The following is a 21,200-nucleotide window of genomic DNA, read 5'->3' on the forward strand; positions in this document are numbered from 1 at the left end:
ATACTTCTCAGATATAATGGTTTATCCAAGATTCAGAAAGCTGTAGTGGATCAGATGGGAAGCAGATCACCAAACAGTGGCCATGACCTCTTTTTGGTGCAAGTTTAGCTTTAGGAAGTACTTTGGAGCTTCTCGGTCCAACCTCTGAGCTGGCTGTCATATAAACTCCACTTTTCATTGCATGTCCAATCCAGTCAAGAAACTGTTTGTTCTTGATGTGTAGAATAAAAGAAGACATTTCAAAATAATTTATTTTTTGATTTGTGGTCAGCTCATGGGCACCCACTTATCAAGCTTTTTCACCTCTCCAACTTGCTTCAAATGCTGAATTACTGTAGAATGGTCGACAGGGAGTTCTTGGGGGAAACTTCTTATGTAGTTGTAACAGGATCAGCTGATGATCCTCTCAGTTGATCGCTGTCAACTTCTGATGGCCAGACATTGTGTGCCTCATCTTCAAGGCTCTTGTCTCCTTTGCAAAACTTCTTGAACCAACACTGCACTGTATATTCATTAGTAGTTCCAGGGAAAAATGCATTGTTGATGTTGCAATTTGTCTCCACTGATTGCTTTACAACCCATTTTGAACTCAAATAAGAAAATCACTCTGCTTTGTTTTTGTCTAACATCATTTCCATAGTGTCAAATACATATAAAATACATGCAATAAGTCATTAACCAGAAAAACATAAAAAAGAAATGTGCATTAAAATGATGTATAACATAACTATATTTATTTGAGAATGCACTGTAATATCAAGTGGAAAAGTACAATAATGCAAAGCCAAATTACTTTTGCACCAACCTAATATCATAATATTTAATTACAAAGAAGGCATAATTTTTAAATTGTCTTCCTCATTAATAATTGGTTTATATTAAGTTTCATAAAAAAATCATGTTCAGCTCAGTCACTCAGTCGTGTTCGACTCTTTGGGACCCAATGAACCTCCAGCACGCCAGGCCTCCTTGTTCATAACCAACACCCGGAGTCCACCTAAACCCATGTCCATCAAGTTGGTAATGCCATCCAACCATCTCATCCTCTGTCGTCCCCTTATCCTCCTGCCCTCAGTCTTTCCCAGCATCAAGGTCTTTTCAAATGAGTCAGCTCTTCACATCAGGTGGCCAAAGTATTGGAGTTTCAGCTTTGACATCAGTCTTTCCAATGAACACCCAGGACTGATCTCCTTTAGGACGGACTGGTGGGATCTCCTTGCAGTCCAAGGGACTCTCAAAAGTCTTCTCCAACACCACAGTTCAAAAGCATCAGTTCTTCTGCGCTCAGCTTTCTTTATAGTCCAACTCTCACATCCATACATGACCACTGGAAAAACTATAGCCTTGACTAGATGGACCTTTGTTGGCAAACTAATGTCTCTGTTTTTGAATATGCTATCTAAGTTGGTCATAACTTTCCTTCCAAGGAGTAAGTGTCTTTTAATTTCATGGCTTCAGTCACCATCTGCAGTGATTTTGGAGCCCAAATAATAAAGTCTGACACTGTTTCCACTGTTTCCCCATCTATTTGCCATGAAATGATGGGACTGGATGCCATGATCTTAGTTTTCTGAATCTTGAGCTTTAGGCCAACTTTTTCACGCTCCTCTTTCAGTTTCATCAAGAGGCTCTTTACTTCTTATTCACTTTCTGCCATAAAGGTGGTGTCATCTGCATATCTGAGGTTATTGATATTTCTCTCGGCAATCTTGATTCCAGCTTGTGCTTCTTCCAGCCCAGCATTTCTCATGATGTACTCTGCATGTAAGTTAAATAAGCAGGGTGACAATATACAAACTTGAAGTACTCCTTTTCCTATTTGGAACCAGTTTGTTGTACCATGTCCAGTTCTAACTGTTGCTTTCTGACCTGCATATAGGTTTCTCAAGAGGCAGGTCAGGTGGTCTGGTATTCCCATCTCTTTCAGAATTTTCCATAGTTTATTGTGATCCACACAGTCAAAGGCTTTGGTATAGTCAATAGAGAAGAAATCGATGTTTTTCTGGAACTCTTTTGCTTTTTCAATGATCCAGAAGATGTTGGCAATTTGATTTCTGGTTCCTCTGCCTTTTCTAAAACCAGCTTGAACATCTGGAAGTTCACAATTCACGTATTGCTGATGCCTGGCTTGAAGAATTTTGAGCATTCCTTTACTAGCGTGTGAGACGAGTGCAATTGTGTGGTAGTTTGAACGTTTTTTGGCATTGTCTTTCTTTGGGATTGGAATGAAAACTGCCCTTTTGCATTCCTCCATCTAATGCAACAATCATTTCAATTTAACTTCAGTTTCTAAGGCTGTGGATATATGCTTTGGAATTTTGCAATAGTTTTCAAAATCAGGGATTATACAATCATTGATGAATTCCAGTAACTCTCTAATATGCTTTATTGTAATATCCATGCATATACTTTTATTTTGCAATGATTTACAGACAAAATTTACTGTCCCCAAACTGACAGTTTCTGTTCCTGCACTTATACTGGAGAGTTAATATTTGTGCACATAACACAGAGGCCAGCTCCTCATTGGACCAGCAGGACAACTTCCCAGCATAGGTCAGTGATGTTCCCCTGCAAAATTTCACCTCTCTCCCATAGCTATCTTTGCTGCTGATGCTGTTTTTGCTGATACTGCAGCTGTTGCCACCACTAATTCGGTTCCAGATCCTAGCTCACCTGCTCCCACAGATTGCTGCAGTTGTGCCTGAACCAAAGCCAGGGCACCTTCTTGGTGTGCACACTGCCTGTCATGCTGATGGTCCTGAGCCCTGACATATGCACACTGCTGCTCAGAGTATTTCCTATGATCATATGCATGCTTCACTAGCTCATCAGATTTATTTTCAATGTATAAATTTGAGGATAAGATCATTAACATTTTCAAAACAGCAATTGTAGAACTTTGAAGGGTAGTCCCTCTGCTAAATCCGACCTGGCTATAGGCTACAGGCTGCATTCAGATTTGCTCCATTTTTCTTCACTTTGGAGTTTAGGCTAAAGTGACAACAACTACCTGGAGTATATACTTGCCATAACAGATCACAGGAATGCAAAAGAGCAAGCCAAAACATGAATACATGTCACATGCATAAACATTTCACTGTCCAAAACAAGTCACATAGCCAAAGTAAATTATCAGTGAGATGAGAAAACATACTCCATTCACAGTGGGAGTCACTATAAGTAAGGCATAGTTACAAGGAAAAATGGTGCAGATGCTTATGTTTAAATCCCATTATGCATAGTGAGAATTTGTGATCAATAATCCAAGGTGATAATATCCCCATTCTTCATTGAAGAAGGTTTAAACAAACAATAAAATAAGAGAATTATAGAAGATCCAAATGACATAATAATGAAAATATTATAGCTATATGTTAAACATTTATGTTTCAAGAATAGAGATTATACCTTCTTCTCAAGCACACATAGAACATTCACAAAAACTGACCACATAAAGGGTTCATAAAGAAAACCCTCAATAGTATAAAACATATTCTTTAATGCAATAAAACTAGAAATGAGTAAAAATCCAAACAAAAAAACACCAACTTTGAGTTGCTTTTGAACTGGAAATTTGTAGTCTCTGTTTAAGAATTCTTGGGCAAAGGGAAAAATGCAAGCTTATTTAAAATAGCAACAACAAAAAAAAAACTATTGAAAATAAATACTATAAGATATCAGAACCTATGGGATAAAATTAAAACATAACAAGAGAAAAGCCCTAAATGTTTATGTAAATAAAAATGAAAGCATTAAAGTCTATGAATTTTAGTCATTAACTCAAAAAGCTACAGCAAAAACAAAGGTAAACCAAAAGGAAGAGACAGTAAGGAAACAATGAAAATAAAAAATAATAATAAAAGCCAAAGTTAATGAAATAGAATGCAGAAAAACAGACAAACTAATACAGAAATCAAACTGCTATTTTGTTAAAAAAAATAAATTATACAAATTTATAGCTAAACTTCTCAAGAAAAAGAAGGAAAAGTCACAAATATGCAAAATGAGAAATGATAAAGGGGAAAATTGTTGAAATATGGGAAATTTTAAAAATCAAAGTGTCCAATTAAATAAATACATTTAAATTAAAAAAATAAAATATTTACGTAAAAAATAAGTAAAAATTGAAAAGACTATTTTGCATAACTCTTTAAATACAGCTTTGAAATCCTATATGAAGTTGATATTTTCTTTTCTTTTCTTTTTTTATAATTTATAGATTTATATATTTTATTTTATTTATTTTTTTCTAATTTTATTTTATTTTTAAACTTTACATAATTGTATTAGTTTTGCCAAATATCAAAATGAATCTGCCACGGGTATACATGTGTTCCCCATCCCGAACCCTCCTCCCTCCTCCCTCCCCATACCATCCCTCTGGGCCGTCCCAGTGCACCAGTCCCAAGCATCCAGCATCGTGCATCGAACCTGGACTGGCAACTCGTTTCCTACATGATATTTTACATGTTTCATTGCCATTCTCCCAAATCTTCCCACCCTCTCCCTCTCCCACAGAGTCCATAAGACTGTTCTATACATCAGTGTCTCTTTTGCTGTCTCGTACACCGGGTTATTGTTACCATCTTTCTAAATTCCATATATATGCGTTAGTATACTGTATTTATGTTTTTCCTTCTGGCTTACTTCACTCTGTATAATAGGCTCCAGTTTCATCCACCTCATTAGAACTGATTCAAATGTATTCTTTTTAATGGCTGAGTAATACTCCATTGAAGTTGATATTTTCTTAAGAAAATCAGTTAACCAAAAACTTAAACATTTTTCACAATTCCGTTTCCATAGAGGTACTAGTAAATAGATTTAAAATCTGTCTGCCTGCCCCGCAAAACATAAACAAAAACACCAGGTTCAAATAAGTTCTTATAAGAATACCAACAAAATTTCAAAGACTAGATAATACTAAGGCAACATTCAATTTTTAAAGCTCAGAGAAAGAACAACCTCCAAGTCCTTTATAGAAAACAAATTTAACACTGACACTGAAATCAATATAGTTAACACCAAAAAGGAAAGCTACAGTTCTTATTTATGGATTTTGGTACAAAAATCCAAAATAAATTTTTGGCAAACAAAATCCCACATGATAGTAAAAATAATAATAATAATAATATATGACAACTTGGATAGATTACAAAAATGGCCACATATTCCTTTCATCTGTCTATACAAACATCTCTGTGATGTGACTCTGGCACTCCTCTATCAAAATGTGTTAATCCTCTTAAATCTGAGTTTGTCCATATGACTTACTATTGCCCATGGGACAATAGTAAACACAATGCAAGTAAAAGTTTTAAAAGAACTTGTGCAGTGAGGTTTTCCCACTTTGAGGGCTTTTGGTACTCTTACAACCACCACCATGTAAAAAAGCCCAGGCTAGCCTACTGCATGATGGGAAACATATGGCATAATCACCATCATTGCCCCAACTGACAGTCAGTTCTAGTAGCCAGAATCAATTACCAAATATGTAAATGGATCCTAGACCTACTAGTACCCAGCTAACCTTCTAGCTGATTGTAAAACTACTCACTCACAGAATCATGAGCTATAATGAAATGGTTGTTATTTTAAGCCACTAAATTTTGAGGTATTTCTTTTTGGTAGCAAAAGCTGTTAAAACAAGTGAGATTTATTTTTCAGGAATACAAAAATGACAAAAAGCACCAAAAGCAAAGCCACAGACCAAGAGAAGATATATGTGACATGTAGATGAAGTGCTAACATCTCTAATATATAAACCAATCTTAAAATCAAGAAAAAAAAAACATGAAAGGGAAAATGACATGAATAGACAATTAAAATTTAAGGAAACATAAGCAAACTTGTACATATAAAACGTTGCTCAACTTCACTCTTAATAAAAGATATAAAACTTCAAAAACATGGCAATACACTCAGCTAGTAAGGCTGCGGTAAAATTTCGACTCTCATACATTTGTTTGTTGTTGTTTAGCTTTCGAAGAATTCAAGGAATCTGACTCCTGATTAATGTGGAGTCAGTGCTTGGCATCAAAGTTGGAGGACATCTTTTGTTCCATTATAAGATTTTCCAGGGTCTAGATGGAGACAGCTGAAGGAAATTATGGAGATCTAATCCATGGTAATAGCAGAGTGGACACCTGTTTACTTAATCTGGCAATGCCCATGTGCAGTCTTACCCTTGGCAGTATCCTCTACACAAGTGACCTTCAACTGTTCCTCAGATAAGGGAATCAGAGATGATCACAAATCTGCAAATGGGGGGAGGGTGAAGAAGGCAAGTCACTGCCACTAAGATGCCATTAGCCTGTGTTAACAGGTCACAGCCATTCAGCAGCTATTCATCATATACACCAATGAATGTCGCTAACATATCTTTTCTGCTGACAATGTCCTCTGGATGCCTGGACCTACTCAGGCATCCAGAGTAAACTCAATAAGGTTGCCACCCACAGCTGAGCTGTGGCAACATTTTATTCTATTGTAGCAACAGGGAGGTTCTGACTGAGGAAGCAAATTTGGAAAACTCATCAGTGGCCACAGGACTAGAAAAGGTCAGTTTTCATTTTAGTCCCAAGGAAAGGCAATGCCAAATAATGTTCAAAATACCACAGTATTGCACTCATTTCACAAGCTAGCAAAGTAATACTTAAAATTCTCCAAGGTAGGCTTCAACAGTACATGAACTGAGAGCTTTCAGATGTTCAAGCAGAATTTAGAAATGGCAGTGGAACAGAGATCAAATTGCCAACATTCATTGGATGATAGAAAAAGCAAGAAAATTCTAGAAAAATATCTACTTCTGCTTCATTGACAACGCTAAAGCCTTTGACTTTATGGATCACAACAAACTGTGTAAAATACTTAAAAGCATGGGAACACCAGGCCACCTTACCTGCCTCCTGAGAAATCTGTATGCAGGTCCAGAAGCAACAATTAGAACCAGAAATTAAACAATGGACTGGTTCCAAATTGGGAAAGGAGTACCACAAAGCTGTATAATGTCACCTTGCTTATTTAATTTATATGCATAGTGCATCATGAGAAATGCTGGGCTGGAAGAAGCACAAGCTGGAATCAAGATTACCAGGAGAAATACCAATAACCTCAGATATGCAGACAACGCCACACTTATGGCAGAAAGTGAAAAGGAACTAAAGAGCCTCTTGATGAAAATGAAAGAGGAGAGTGAAAAAGCTGGCTTAAAACTCAGTATTTAAAAAGCGAAGATCATGACATCTAGTCCCATCATGTAAAGGTAAATATGGAAACAATGGAAACAGTGAAGAGACTTTATTTTTAGGGGCTCCAATATCACTGCAGATTGTGACTAAAGCCATGAAATTAAAATACACTTGCTCCTTGAATAAAAGATATGACAAACCTAGACAGCATATTAAAAAGCAGAGACATTATTTTGCTGACCAATTTCTGTACAGTCAAGATATGGCTTTTCCAGTAGTCACATATGGATGTGAGAGTTGAACCATAAAGAAAGCTGAGCACTGAAGAACTGACGCTTTTCAACTGTGGTGTTGGAGAAGACTCTTGAGAGTCCCTTGGAAGGCAAGGAGATCAAACCAGCCAATCCTAAAGGAAATCAGTCCTGAATGTTCATTGGAATGGCTGATGCTGAAGCTGAAGCTCCAAAACTTTGGCCACCTGATGTCAAGAACTAACTCATTAGAAAAGTTCCTGATGCTGGGAAAGATTGAAGGCAGAAAGAGATGGGGACAACAGAGGATGACATAGTAGGATGCCATCACTGACTTGATGGACATGAGTTTAAGCAATCTCTGAGTGTTGGTGATGGACAGGGAAGCCTGGTGTGCTGCAATCCATGGGGTTGCAAAGAGTTGGACACAACTAAGCGACTGAACTGAACTAAACACTGTTGCTGACAGTGTAAGGTGGTACAAAGCTAAGGAGGGGAATTAGGCAATGTGTATCAAATTGGCATTTGTATAAACCTTTGATTCAGCCATGCCTGTGTTAGGGATTTGCCTTGCAAGTACATCTCCACAAATACAAAATAAACAAACAAACAAAAAGAAAAATAAAGCAGAAACTAATGACAATAATGTTCTATGGAGGATGGGTGGGAATAGAATAATGAAAGGAATAGTGAAGGAAGGAAATCTTCCTCATTTTTATGACATTTTTTAAAACTAAAATAATCAAATAAGGCTAATTTTTAAAGAACTATAAAATTAGTTAAAATATTATAAAAAACAAAACTTAAATGTGTTTCAAATATATAATGAATTTAAGAAAGAGAGTAAAGAAAACAATTCAAGACCTCACAAAGAGAAACTAATGTACTTTTTACACAATGGAGAAATGTGGGGATAGCAAGTGATCAAACTCAGCCTCCTTAGCAATTAGTAAACTATAAATTGATATTTATACTTCCTGATATGATGCCATGGTCTGTAGACAATATCAGTTCTATAGTATTTTTGACACAAATGTTTTACTTGCATCCGTGGAAACAAGCATAAAATTCTAGAATCCAAAGACATTCTTCACACAATGGTCTAGAATCTTCAAAGGAATAAAAACAGTCCAACCAACCAGACAAAAGAGGCTAACAGTTCTTCATTAAAGGAGACAAAGAAGATTTGATAACTATATATAATTCATGATTCTTGAATATGTCCTAGATTTAACAAAAGAAAACGTGTTAATAAAGAACATTGTAGGGAGAAGGGGAATCTGAAGTTGGACTAGTATATTAAGTAGTACTATTTTCTCAATTTTTTTCAATTTGATAATGGCGGTGTGGCTATGCAGGAGAATTTCTTTCTTGTAATCATGGTGTTTGCAACATACTTACAAATGATTCAACATTTGGAGCACACACACACATACACAGTACATATACACATATAGAGGGAGAGAACATATAATAAATTAGAGAGAAAGAGGCAGAAAGAAAGAGGCAAAGAGATAGGCAAATAATTAAGGCAATGTAAAACAACACAAAAATATAGTGGTCTATTTTATTATTCTTTCAACTTTTTTAAAGGCTTGACATTTTTTCAAAATAAAAATTTGAGGGAGAGGAAGAGTAAGTAATTTGAAGTTTTAAGAGTAGGATTCATTTTGTTGCTGGTTTGCTTCATGTAAGGTGTTCAGGAAGAAACCAGGCCTTTTATTCATAAGTTCCTTCATTGTTTGGTATTTCCTCTTTAATTGGTCAGTTTCCTTGGATTGAAATTCTTCATTTTTCTGCTTGTGGTATAAATCTGGCTACTAGCAGTTATGGAGCTGAATGGAAGAAGAAGCCAGGGGGATCTCTGTGTTTAGTATGGATACTTTCACTTAACCTATTTACTGTTCCATCTTTGTTGTAGTATCTCAGTAACACCTCAAACTCTGCCTGGTTCATTGAACCCACAGCTTGTCTGGCTCCACCTGTACAAACATAAAACCTCAAGAACACTGTTAGGAATGAGTAATTTTGGGAGACTATCTAGCTACACTGGGTTAAAAAGGAAAGTGCTAATCCAGATAGTATCTTTTAAGACTTTCAACTAATTTTCATGTTTTAGCCTTTCCTCGAAGCCACACACTCTAAGTAGCCTTGTATTCTTGCCTTCTGAAGTCACACAAAGCTATTCCTAAGCCCTTTATAAACTCTGTGGGGACAGTGGCCCACTTTTTATTGGCTTTCCCCTGTAGGTCTAGGTTTCAGCTTTCTTTGGTTGTCAAAGTTAGTTGCCATTATTTCACATTCTTTCTAGTTTACTAATTGTTGATTTCTAATGTTTTTCATCATCTCTTCACCTATTTCTTTTGTTTTGTGTGTTTGTATTGTTTCTTTGCTATCACTTTAATACTTAAAGGGTACTAATATAAATATATTTATTCAATCCACCATGTTTAAAAGAAATCTAATATTAATAAATACAACGTTGTAACTCATTTTGTGACAGTGTTGAATCTCAAAGTATCAATCTGTGTGTTTTCAGTGTATTTTTCTGACCCACCTCTCTGTCAGCAGTATATCATGGACTATATTCCATCTCCTGGACAATACTGAAGCAGAAAGAGGACTACAGTGAAGCAGAAACAAAGATTAAAAGACAAGAGATAATCTACATGTCAAATGACATTTTTTTCATGCCGGTTGCAGAGTTAGTTTGTTTGTTCCAGTAGACTAGATAATACTAGGCTGGGAGAACCGGAGAGATAAGGTAGAGTCGTGATGGAAGTGAATCAGGATGCAAGATGGAAAGAATATTCTTTGATTTTGTAAGCTAAATTTTCCTTGAGTAGGGATTCCTTATTAACTCAGAGGTCTCTGAGCAATAGTCCTGGCAGTTTGTAAACAAGGGACAACATAGGGGTGTGAAATAATTGAAAATACATATAATAGTCTTTGTCCCCTATTCCCAGCATAATTTCTAAAACCCTTGTAACTTCCTAAGTGATAATAGCATTGGGAGCATCTTTGGTTCTAATATTTGGTCTTTCATCCTGGTTCCTGACACTGAGCTCTTAGGTCTCTTGAAATTTCCTGGGGGACAGCATTGTCCTTTGTTCTAATGAGGTGATTCAGTGGACTCCTGGATGGGGACTGGTCACTAGAAAGACCAAGCCATGATTAGAAGCTTGGAATTTTCAGCCCTACTCCCCATGGTCCAGAGAAGGGAAAGTGGCTGGAAACTGAGTTAATGACTGATCTATACAAGGAAGCCTCCATTAAAACCTCAGTTGAGTGGGGTTTGGAGAGTTTTCTGGTTGGCGAACACAAAAGGATCACACATCCCAACTTCATGGGGTAAAAATCTCCTGCATTCGGGACTCTTCCAAACCTTTGTGTCTCTTCATCAGGTTATCCATTCATTTTTTGTTGCCAACTTGTGTTTGAATTTTGTGACCCAGCGTACTGCAGCATGCCAGGCCTCCTTGTCTCTCCCCACCTCCAGGAGTTTGCCCAAGTTCATGCCCATTGAATCGGTGATGCCATCCAACCGTCTTATCCTCTGTTGCCTCTTCTCCTTCTACCTTCAATCTTTCCTAGCATCAGGGTCTTTTGCAATGAGCTGGCTCTTCACTCAGGTGGCCTAAGTATTGCAGCTTCAGCATCAGTCCTTCCAATGAGTATTTAAGGTTGATTTCCTTTAAGATTAACTGGCTTGAGCTCCTTGCTGTCCAAAGGACTCTTAAGAGTCTTACCCAGCATCACAGTTTGAAAGCATCAATTCTTTGGTGCTCAGCCTTATTTATGGTCCAACTCTCGCATCAGTACATGACTATTGGAAAGACTATAGGCTTAACTGCATGGACCTTTTTTGGCAAAGTAATGTCTTTGTTTTTTAATACATGTCTATGCTTGTCATAGCTTTCCCTCCAAGAAACAATTGTCTTCTAATTTCATGGCTACAGTCACTATCCACAGTGACTTTAAAGCTCAAAAAGAGGGAATCTGTCACTGCTGCCACCTTCTCCCCTTCTATTGGCGATGAAATGATGTGGCTGGATGCCATGATCTTGATATTTTTAATATTGAACTTTAAGTCAGCTTTACACTCTCTTCTTTTATCCTCATCAAGAGGTTCTTTAGTTCTTCTTCACTTTCTGCCATTAGAGTGGTATCATCAGCTACATTCATATCCTTTGTGATATCTTCTATCAGAATGATGGAGAACTTTCAGAAAGTAAAAAGAACAAAATCCAGAGTTGATAAAGGAAATAAGTGACAGTCTTGACTAAAGAAAAAAAAAGTAATTTGTTTGGTGAATTACACCAGATATAAAAATTTAATAACAAAAAGAAAGCCAGTGCACTGAATGAAATAAATGACATCAAAAAATAAAAGTTAATATCCTACTATATCAACATTTTCTACATATAAACAACAAAGGTAAATAATTAAACAGAAAATCATATTAATACTAGTAATATTGCTTTTGTATTATTTAATGTAAGTTTTTACAAACATTGCATAAATATAAACCCATTTAAGCCTCATAACACCTCTATAATGGTGGCACAAATACAACCTTCATTGTCCATATTTTAGAACTGAAGAATCACAGAGTAACTCATTCAGTTCAAAAAAAAAAAAAGAGGAAAAATAACATTAAAAAATGAATCCATGATTTAAACCTACCTAGACAGTTCTAGATTCATGCTCTAAAGAAGAAATCTACTGAGCTAGAATCACAAATGATCAACTAATTACATAACTTTTCTTTATGAAAGAAACAATATAATTTAAATAAAAATAAAGATTAGGTATGAATTAATATGATGGGAGAATTAAATCTTGAGCGTAAAAAAATGGGCATGGATAGGGGAAGTAATAGTTACAGTGCATGTAGAGAACATATTTTTTAAAAAGAGATCATAATTTGAACAATGAGAATTAAAGATATCAATTAAATCCAGATTACCAAACAGGTGAATTGTGGAATATTCTGTGAAATCATGGGAAACTATATGAAAACAGTATAATAACTTGAATGGAGGGAGGGAGTGATAACTTAAAATGATAGATTGAAGAAAATATTAATGGTTAGCTATGAATAGAAATGAGGTAAATGCAGGTGACTAACATGTATGGATGTGAGAGTTGGACTGTGAAGAAGGCTGAGCGCCAAAGAATTGATGCTTTTGAACTGTGGTGTTGGAGAAGACTCTTGAGAGTCCCTTGGACCAAGGGACTGGTTGGATCCAACCAGTCCATTCTGAAGGAGATCAGCCCTGGGATTTCTTTGGAAGGAATGATGCTAAAGCTGAAACTCCAGTACTTTGGCCACCTCATGCGAAGAGTTGACTCATTGGAAAAGACTCTGATGCTGGGAGGGATTGGGGGCATAAGGATAAGGACACAACAGAGGATGAGATGGCTGGATGGTATCACTGACTCGATGGACAGGAGTTTGAGTTAACTTCCGGGAGTTGGTGATGGACAGGGAGGCCTGGCGTGCTGCAATTCATGGGGTTGCAAAGAGTCGGACACGACTGAGAGACTGAACTGAACTGAAGAAGAAGGAAATAACTGAAAAGAAGAAGAAAAGCACTATGTCCACAGCTGCATCATCTGAATATCATCTTTTCATTAGTCTAAGTGCTGTAAATTTTCCATAATTTCCCAAGGTAGCACACTATAATTTAACTCTGTTTAGAAGGTCTTAACAGAGCCATAAGTGAACTTTGTATTGACCTCCTCAGTATATTAGAGCCTAAGCTAAAACACCTGTAAATGGATATTTAACTCCACTACACTGTATTATTCACAATTCTGGAACTATAATTTATAATTCCTAATGTATGATTCTATAATTATTGATATCCTTCAACTAATACTCCACTGGTTATAGTAATAGATATAAATATGGTAAATGAATTAATAGGTCAATATAAAGTATTATGGCTTCATCTCTTAATTGATTTTATCCATCTTGGCTATGAGAGCTTTCACTGATGGTGAATGCCCTTTGAATTTAAATACTAATGAGAAAGAAGGTCTTGTGATGTAAGAGTTTACCAAAAATGTTCAAGTGAAATATAACATGGACTCTAGCCTACCAGGCTCCTCAGTCCGTGGAATTTTCCAGGCAAGAGTACTGGAGTGGGTTGCCATTTCCTTCTCCAGGGGATCCTCCCAACCCAGAGATCAAACCCGGGTCTCCCACACTGCAGGCAGATGCTTTACTGTCTGAGCCACCAGGGGGCACACTGATAATAAAGGAAGATTATACTGATTCTTTTGTAATTAGGTGAATATCTGATTAAATTGTCTGAGTGGTGAATCTGGGGCATAGTGCACCAAAGTAATTCAATAGCAGATTAGTCTGCTGCCAATTTTATTTCCAGAGATTTATTTATTTAGATGCTGTGGAAGTGTCCAATGGTTGCAATAGCACAACATACCAATGAAACAGTGAACACCATAAGAGAGGTTTCACAATATGAACTGGTGTTGTAATGCTTTAAATCATAAGCCAAATTATTATGATTATAAGAAAGCAAAGGTTATACCTGTAGAAAACTTGTGCTTGTTAAAAATGACTGCCATCAGAAAAAGAAGCCTTATAGGTAAAGTACATTTCAAGTCAGAGCACAGAGAAAATGCACAGCACCAGAAAGCAAGATGAAGTATGTGGTGTTATCCCTGTCTAATGGTTAAGCCAAACATTTCTGATTCCCTTAATATCACAGCAAAATAAATATATAAGTAACAGCTCCAGTTATTACTGGGGAACCTAGGAAGTTTCTCTGCAATTATTTGCTGGAAATGTAATGTCAAAGTATAAAATAGACATTCAGACACTATGAATGTACCATGAATAGTTAACCAATAGGTGATTATGCTTGCAGAGGAGATCAGTTTGAAAAGTGAAAACTTCAGTAAAGTCAGTATACCAGTCTAGATCAAAGACACACTACCAAGTTGAAAAGTTAGTGCTCAAGAGGAACACTGGACTTTGTGTTGTAAGAAGACTAGGAAAAAATAAACAAACAAACAGACAAACAAACAAAAAACTTTTGGAGTCCTGTGTTTGAGTTTATTGAGATAGTACAGATAGTTTGGGTGGTTGAATTCCAAAAATATTTATCTAGTGTATAATTTTTACAAGATAGTTTTGGAGACATTTTGAAGAACACATTGGAGGTGGGGAAAGGGCAGCTTGGAATTGAATAACATACTCACATGTACGTGTATGAATTTGCATATATATTTTTGTGCTGTTGTTGTTCAGTCTACAAGTAATGTATGACTCTTTGCAACCCCGTGGACTGCAGCACACCAGGCTACTCTGTCCTCCACCATCTCTCGGAGTTTCTTCAAATTCATGTCCATTGAGTCACTGATGCTATCTAACCATTTCATTCTGTTCAGTCCCCTTCTTCTTTTGTCTTCAGTCTGTACTAAAATCAGGGTCTTTTCTAAAGAGTCAACTCTTCCCCTCAGGTGGCCAAAGTATTGCAGAGGAGATCAGTTTGAAAAGTGAAAACTTCAGTAAACTCAGCTTCAGCATCAGTACTTCCAATGAATATTCAGAACATATTTCCTTTATGATTGATTGGTTTGATCACCTTGCAGTACAAAGGACTCTCAAGACTCTTCTCCAGCACCACAATCTGAAAGAATCAATTATTCAACACTCAGCCTTCTTTATGGTCCAACTCTCACATCCCTACATGACTACTGAAAAAGCCATAGCTTTGACTATATGCACTATTGTCAGCAAAGTGATGTCTCTGTTTTTTAATATGCTGTCTAGGTTTGCATATTTTTCCTTCTAAAGAGCAAGTCTGAGAAGGAAATGGCAACCCACTCCAGGACTCTTGCCTGGAAACTCCCATGGACGGAGGAGCCTGGTAGGCTGCAGTCCATGGGGTCGCTAGGGGTTGGACACAACTGAGCAACTTCACTTTCACTTTTCATTTTCATGCATTGGAGAAAGAAATGGCAACCCACTCCAGTGTTTTTGCCCGGAGAATCCCAAGGATGGGGGCTGCCGTCTATGGGGTCACACAGAGTTGGACACGATTGAAGCAACTTAGCAGCAGCAGCAAGGAGCAAGTGGTTTTATTTATTTTTAATTTCAAGGTGACAGTCACCATTCACAGTGATTTTGGAGTCCAAGAAAAGAAAATATATTACTGCTTTCACATAACCCCATCCCTTTACCATAAAGGGATGGGATCCTGATGCTGGGAAAGATTGAAGGCAGGAGGAGAAGTGGACAACAGAGGATGAGATGGTTGAATGGCATCACTGACTCAATGGACATGAGTTTGAGCAAGCTCCAGGAAATGGTGATGGACAGGGAGGTCTGGCATGCTGCAATCCCTGGGGTCACAAAGAGTCAGACACGACTGAGCAATGGAACTGAACTGATGGGACTGGATGCCATGACCTTTGTTTTTTGAATGTTGAGTTTCAAGCTAGCTTTTTCACTCTCCTCTTTCACCCTCATCAAGCATCTCTTTGATTCCACTTCACTTTCTGTCATTAGAGTGGTGTCATTTGCATAACTAAGGTTATCAATGTTTTCCCCAGTAATTTGATTTCAGCTTGTGATTCATACAACCCAGCATTTTGCATGATGTACTCTGCATATAAGTTAAATAATTAGGGTGACAGTATATAGCCTTGTTGTACTCCTAATCCCAATTTGGAGCCAGTCTGTTGTTCCATATAAGGTTCTTCTTGACCTGCATACAGATTTCTCAGGAGACAGGTAAGGTGGTATGGTACTACCATTTCTTGAAGAATTTTCCACAGTTTGTTGTGATCCACCCACTCAAAGGCTTTAGCTTTGTCAATAAAGCAGAAGTAGATGAAGCAAGGAAATTCCTTTCTTCCTACATGATCCAATGAATGTTGGAAATTTCACCTCTATTTCTTCTGCCTCTTTGAAACTCAGCTTGTACATCTGAAGTTCTCAGTTCATGTACTGGTGAAACTTACTTTGAAGGATTTTGTGTATAACCCTGCTCTCTTAGGAAATGAGGGCGCTTGTACAGTAGTCTAATATTCTTTTGTGTTGCCCTTTTTTGGAATTGGAATAAAAACTGATCTTTTCCAATCCTGTGTACACTGTTGAACTTTCCAAATTTGCTGACATTATGAATGCAGCACTTAAACAGTATCATCTTTTAGGATTTGCAATAGTTTATCTGGAATTCCATCACCACACTAGCTTAGTTCCCAGTGAACTTACAGATGTTCAAGCTGGTTTTAGAAAAGGCAGAGGAACCAGAGATCAAATTGTCAACATCCACTGGGTCATCAAAAAAGCAAGAGAGTTCCAGAAAAACATCTATTTCTGCTTTGTTGACTATGCCAAAGCCTTTGACTGTGTGGATCACAATAAACTGTCAGAAATCCTTCAAGAGATGGGAATACCAGACCACCTGACCTGCCTCTTTAGAAACCTATATGCAGGTCAGGAAGCAACAGTTAGAAATGGACATGGAACAACAGACTGGTTTCAAATAGGAAAAGGAGTGCATCAAGGCTGTATATTGTCACCTTGCTTATTTAACTTATATGCAGAGTACATCATGAGAAATAGTGGGCTGGAAGAAGCACAAGCTGGAATCAAGATTGCTGGGAGAAATATCAATAACCTCAGATATGCTGATGACACCAACCTATGGCAGAAAGTAAAGAGGAACTAAAGAGCCTCTTGATGAAAGGGAAAGAGAAGAGTGAAAAGTTGGCTTAAAAGCTAAACATTCAGAAAACGAAGATCATGGCATCTGGTCCCATCACTTCATGGGAAGTAGATGGGGAAACAGTGGAAACAGTGTCAGACTGTATTTTTTTTAGGCTCCCAAATCACCGCAGATGGTGATTGCAGCCATGAAATTAAAAGACGCTTACTCCTTGGAAGAAAAGTTATGACCAACCTAGATAGCATATTCAAAAGCAGAGACATTACTTTGCCAACAAAGGTCCGTCTAGTCAAGGCTATGGTTTTTCCAGTGGTCATGTATGGATGTGAGATTTGGACTGTGAAGAAAGCTGAGTGCTGAAGAATTGATGCTTTTGAACTGTGGTGTGGTGTGGAGAAGACTCTTGAGAGTCCCTTGGCCTGCACGGAGATCCAACTAGTCCATTCTAAAGGAGATCAGTCCTGGGTGTTCTTTGGAAGGAATGATGCTAAAGCTGAAACTCCAGTACTTTGGCCACCTCATTTGAAGTGTTGACTCATTGGAAAAGACTGATGCTTGGAGGGATTGGGGGCAGGAGGAAAAGGGGATGACAGAGGATGAGATGGCTGGATGGCATTACCAACTTGATGGACGTGAGTTTAAGTGAACTCCAGGAGATGATGATGGACAGGGAGGCCTGGCGTGCTGCGATTCATGGGGTCGCAAAAAGCTGGACATGACTGAGCGGCTGAACTGAACTGAACCGAATGCTTCATAAGGCCCACTTGACCTCACATTCCAGGATGCCAGATTCTGGGTAAGTGACAACATTATGGCAATTATCTTGGTCATTAAGACTTTTTTTGTGGAGTTCTGTATATTCTTGCCACTTATCCTTATCTTCTGCGTCTGTTAGGTCCTTAGCATTTCTGTCCTTTATCGTGGTCAACCTTGCATGACATATTTCCTTGATATTTCCAATTTTCTTGAAGAGATCTGTAGTCTTTCCCATTCTATTGTTTCCTCTATTTCTTTGCATTTTCAACTTAAGAAGGCCTTATTGCTCCTTGCTATTCTCTGGAACTCTGCATTCAGTTGGATATATCTTTCTCTTTCTCCCTGCCTTTTGCTTCTCTTCCTTCCTCAGCCTTCCTCGGTTATTTTTAAAACCTCCTCAGACAACCACTTTGCCTTCTTGCATTTCTATTTCTTCCAGATGATTTTGGTCACTGTCTCCTGTACAATGTTATGAAGCCCCATCCATAGTTCTCCAGGCATTCTGCCTACCAGATCTAATCCCTTGAATCTATTCATCACCTCCACTGTATAAGGGATTTGATACCTGAGTGGCCTAGTGATTTTCCCTACTTTTACTTAAGCCTAAATTTTGCAATAAGGAGTGCATGATCTGAGCCACAGTTCCAGTTCTTGTTTTTACTGACTGTGTCAAGCTGCTCCATCTTTGGATGCAAAGAACATAATCTACCTGATTTCATTATTGACCATCTGGTGATGTCCATGTGTTGTTGGAAAATGGTGTTTGCTATGACTAGCATGCATTCTTAACAGAATTCCATTAGTCTTTACCCTTCTTCATTTTGTACTTGAACGCCAAACTTGCCTGTTATTCTGAGTATCTGTTGACTTGCTACTTTTCCATTCCAATCCTCTATAATAAGAAGGACATCTTCTTTGGTGTTAGTTCTAAAAGGTGTTGTAGGTCTTCATAGAACTGGGCAACTTCAGTTTCTTCATAATCAGTGGTAGGAACATAGGCTTGGATTACTGTGATGTTGAATGGTTTGACTTGGAATTCATGATTCAGGATCATTCTATCGTTTTTGCGATTGTACCCAAGTAGTGCATTCTGGACTGTTTAGTTGAATAGGAGGGCTACTTCATTTCTTCTAAGGGATTTTTGTTCACAGCAGAAGATATAGCGGTCATCCGAATTAAATTCACCCTTTCATATCCATTTTAGTTCACTGGTTCCTAAAATTTTGATGTTCAAATGTTGATGTTCACTCTTGCCATCTCCTGTTTGACCACATCCAGTTTACTTTGATTCATAGACCTAACATTCCAAGTTTGTACACAATATCATTCTTTATAGCATTGGCCTTTACATTCACCACCAGACACATCTACAACTGAGTGTCATTTCCACTTTGGCCAAGCAGCTTTGTTCTTTCTGGAGCTGTTAGTTATTTCCCTCCACTCTTCCTGATAGCATATTGGACACCTGATGACCTGGGCAGCTCATCTTCTGGTGTCATATCTTTTTACCTCTTCATACTGTCCATGGGGTTCTCTAGGTAGGAATACTGGAGTGGATTACCATTTCCTCCTCCAGTGGAAATTATTGTTGTCAGAACTACGATGTTATCTGACAACAAGAGTTGTCAGAACTCTTCACTCTGACCCATCCTCCTTTGGAGGCTCTGCATGGTATGTCTCATATAGTTATTGAGTTATGCAAGACCCTTCACCACAACAAGGCTGTGCTCCATAAAGGGATCAGGGACCATCCTGAGGTCTATATCTTGGGGCGTAGCCATGCATGCCATTGCCCTTTTGGAATAGGAACCAAAGCCACCTCTACCTGTTCCTATTTTTAGAGCCGAGTAAGACCCTTGTTCAAGTTAACATTTATTACTTATTTAACTGATCCATTCTTGGTTCATGAAATATTATGTAATTTTTGATCATGAGTGAATTTTATTTTATCTAATAAACATTTTGTCTATATGTGTTAGTAGTGATGGAGTGTGAGCCTTCATATAAATTCACAAGTCCAACTTGACTCAATATTTCTTTCATAATATATGGATAAATAAAAACAGGTATTTACAGATTAATATTTTGATTTTACCATTAGTAAATTATAGGTAATGACAGAATGATCTCAGAATATCAGCAAATTTGGAAAACTCAGCAGTGTCCACAGGACTGTAAAAAGTCAGTTTTCCTTAAAATTCCCCAAAAAAGGCAATGCCAAAGAATGTTCAGACCACCCTAAAATTGCACACATTTCACATGCTGCCCAGGTTATGCTCAAAATCCTTCTAAATAGGTTTCATCAGTAGATGAACTGAGAACTTCCAGATGTACAAGCTGGGTTTTGAAGAGGCAGAGGAACCAGATATCAAATTGCCAACATTCACTGCATCACAGAGAAGGCAAGGCAAGTTCCAGAAAAACATCTACTTCTGCTTCATTAACTGATCAATTAGTCAAAGCTAAAGCCTTTGACTTTGTGGATCACAACAAACTATGGAGAATTCTTAAAGAGATAGGAATACCATACCATATGTAGAATACATCAAGCAAAATGCTGGGCTGGATGAAGCAAAGCTGGAATCAAGAGTGCTGGGAGAAATATCAATAACCTTAGACATGCAAATGACACCACCCTTATGGCAGAAAGTGAAGAACTGAAGAACCTTTTGATGAAAGCGAAAGAGGAGAGTGAAAAAGCTGGCTTAAACTCAACATTCAAAAAATGAAGATCATGGCATCTGCTCCCATCACTTCATGCCAACTAGGTGGGGACACAATGAAAACAGTGGTGGACATTGTTCCTTGGGCTCCAAAATAACTGCAGATTGTGACTGCAGCCATGAAGTTAAAAGATGCTTGCACCTTGGAAGAAAAGCTATGACCAACCTAGCATATTACAAAGCAGAGACATTACTTTGTCAACAAAAGTCCTTCTAGTCAAAGCTATGGTTTTTCTGGTAGTCATGTATGGATGTGAGCGAAAGTGAAAGTCATTCAGTCATGTCCGACTCTCTGCGACCCCATGGACTACACAGTCCAAGGAATTTTCCAGACCAGAATACTGGAGTGAGTAGCCGTTCCCTTCTCCAGGGGATCTCCCCAACCTAGGGATTGAACCCAGGTCTCCCGCATTGCAGGTGAATTCTTTACCCACTGAACTATCAGGGAAGCCCCAGTATGGATGGATGTGAGAGTTGGACCACAAAGAAAATCGAACACTAAGAATTGATGCTTTTGAACTGTGGTGTTGGAGAAGACTCTTTAGAGTCCCTTGGACTGCAAGGAGA

Source organism: Bos taurus, chromosome X (assembly GCF_002263795.3).
Source record: "Bos taurus isolate L1 Dominette 01449 registration number 42190680 breed Hereford chromosome X, ARS-UCD2.0, whole genome shotgun sequence".
In the NCBI taxonomy this organism is placed as follows: Eukaryota; Metazoa; Chordata; class Mammalia; order Artiodactyla; family Bovidae; genus Bos; species Bos taurus.